This window comes from Suillus subaureus, assembly GCF_016647635.1.
Source record: "Suillus subaureus strain MN1 chromosome Unknown BJ212scaffold_310, whole genome shotgun sequence".
In the NCBI taxonomy this organism is placed as follows: Eukaryota; Fungi; Basidiomycota; class Agaricomycetes; order Boletales; family Suillaceae; genus Suillus; species Suillus subaureus.
In genome coordinates this window covers 3,144-6,286 of record NW_024538866.1, presented here as the reverse complement: position 1 = coordinate 6,286, position 3,143 = coordinate 3,144, and positions in this window count along the sequence as shown.

Genomic DNA, 3,143 nt, shown 5'->3' with positions numbered 1-3,143 from the left:
GTGTAAGTGCCTTTCATTTGCTTCAAGGTTTCTTGCAGCTGACTGTTGTTTCTGTTAAGATCAATGGCCAGAGATATCCAGTGTGGGCTTCACTGGCAAGAGACTACCTGTCTATTATGGCAGCATCAGTCTTAAGTGAGCAAGCATTCTCACAAGGTGGGATCACAATCAGCAAACAGTGCAATTGGTTGAAAGGACATATTGTCGAGGCACTACAATGTGTCAAGTTGTTAAGGTCACATGCTCAAGGGGGTTGGATCACAAGGGCTTGGCCTCAGCTTGTATGCTGTGCCCCTTTCCTGAGTATGTGCCCTTAATTTCCAGGGGCTAGAACAGTTGTCCGGAGTTTCCAGGATTTGACTAGGGCAGACAATGGATGTCTGGATCTGAAACATGAGATAAATCCGACGGACATCCAGATGTTACTTGGGCAAGCAGATAAGACTAATCTGGACGAAGTCTGGACTAGAAACTAACAGAGGATAGACTACCTTAAGGTAGAGTCAGAAATGTAGTCTAGGATGCAATCCTAAGACTCAGAACATGACAAGAGACTTGTCTCAAGTCCGGAGGACACAGGAATGAGCAGGAACTAAGATGATATTCAAACTGGAGTATTTCTGAGAGTTACAGGAGGTTTATATACTGTAGGTATCATATAGGGATCAATTAGCAAACATAAAGGCTATGTATGAAGCATATGCAAAGTCTATTAGTAAGTAGGATGGATCACAAATAATGAACACTGGAAATGAAATGTATGTAATGGATCAATAATCAGAAGGGAAACATGGTTAACCAGAGTCCAGAGACAGGGGAAGTCTAAATGGGGTTGGGCACTGATATAGGGTTTGGATTCCAGAAGGAAGATAAAGATAGATCAGATCATTTGAGATCCAGATCTCGGATCTGGATATCCAGAGAAGCAGATTTAGAGTTGAGAGTCCAGAATGGCATATGACACAAGTGTTCTCTCTGTAATGATCTTCTATTCTGGGAGCCTGGCCCATCTTCCCTTGTAGAAGAGGAAACCGAAGACTCCAAACACAAGGCTGAGGTGTTAGAAGTCAAAGCAGCAGATGATGAGGGGTGGGATACACTGCTTTTAGGTGACAATGACAATATGTCAGGGTCTGATGTTGATTCAGCATATGATGACTAATGTTAGTATACTTGAATTGAATATAGACTCTTTTCTTTCTTGAAGGCCATGAATGAGCCCAAGCCAGCTGCAGCTTTGGCCTGGCTTTGGCCCATGGCTTGGCCTGAATTTTTTCAAAGCCCAAGCCTCCCCAGGCCAGGCCTAAGCTGCACCTGCACATCACTACTCTTGATTGGCATGACGATATGAGCCTGTTGCCTTGTGATGCTACAGTACAAGTACATATAGGTATTCATGATACTAATAATAACATGAGGTAATGAGTTCAGGTGGTGAACAGGCTACAATTGAGTGATGGGTGGGCAGCAGGCGGGCAATGATCAGGTGATCTATTTTGTTTGCAGACAAAACTTGAAGTTTTGTCATCACATTTTGTCACCAGCATAAGCTTCAAATTCTCAGGGTGTCTTAATTGTCAGACAAAACTTCATACATAAGCAGGCATATAGTCATGTCCCAAATTTCACATTTTGTCCAATGTTTTGGGCCAGAATTGAACTTCAAATTTGAGCACACAGAAATTCCAATTAAATTTCTTATTGTTATTGACATATGGTCAGTGGGAATATGGTTGCCAATGCTTGAAATTTGTATTTCATTTAAAACACTGCCAAAATTTGAAGTTATGTCTCCATCTTTATGTCAAGTTAAATTTCAAATATTCCCTTCACATTGGGTGACTATCCGTAGGCAAAATAATGCGGAATAGATTATGATGGACTTTGAAATATATTTACAAAAGATAATCTGTACAGAAAACACAACTGTAACACATCTGGAATAAAATAATTCAGTCAAAACTGCAATGGACGATCTACTACAGTATCATAATCTGGTGAATGACAGAGAAGAGACAGCATTTCTTGATGACGAAGAGGACGCAAGGATGTTAGCAGCTACACTGGTTGCTGGAATAGAGCTTGCTCAACTTGATTGTGTCGAAACCTGGAACCCTAAGCAACTGTACCTTTGTCGTGCCCAGCTACTTCCTGACCCACATTGGAATACCCCGTGGCAAGTGTTGTACGTGAGTCAGACTGATCGCGCATTTATTACAACCATGGGCATCGATGTTTGAACATTTGAATTCATCCTTACTTCCGGCTTTGCCAGTCTGTGGTACCATAAGCCCATCACACGTCCTGATACCAACTCACATGGCATTCCATGCCTGAATCGCCATTCACTCGATGCTGGTGGAGCACTTGGCCTCATGCTCCACTATCTCAACTCCACCATGCATGAGACTAGCCTCCAACAAATTTTTGCGTTGATCCCTGCCACTGTTTCTTGCTATCTCACCTCTGGACTGCCCATGCTCTTACAAACTCTACGCTCTATGGTTGATGCCGCAATTCAATGGCCATGGGGACCTGATCTCGAGTGTTGTAGTACCCTTGTAGTTGCGCGTCACTCACACTTGCAAGGTGCTTTTGGAAGCATTGACGGGCTCAAACTCCCTGTGCAGACTTCAGATGATATTGATATTGAAAATGCTACCTACAACAGATGGCTTTCCGAACATTTTATCAGTTCAGTCATAGCATTTTCTGCTGAAGGTGCGTTTTTTTGGTCTTTCTCCAACAATTTGTACTCAATAGTTACTTTACAAAGGCGTTGTGATTGCGGCAAGGACGAATGCACCTGGCAGCTGGCACGACTCTCATCTCGCCTCTCACATCTATACTCAACTTCGACTCAACACACCTCCTGACTACTACATCATCACAGATACTGCGTTCCCTCATGGGACGACTTCCATTGACGGACGCATTCACGCACCTCTGAAACATGGCAAAGTTTTGTGTGGCTCAGCTGCCGAGATAGAGGAGCATATGGCATTCAACTGCGAACTACTCTCTTACCATCAAACAGCAGAATGGGGCATGTGAGCTATCCAAGGTGCCTTTGGAAGGCTATGCATACCACTTGACATCGCTAATCAAGAAGCTCGCAGTGACCTTATTGAAATCTGTCTTCA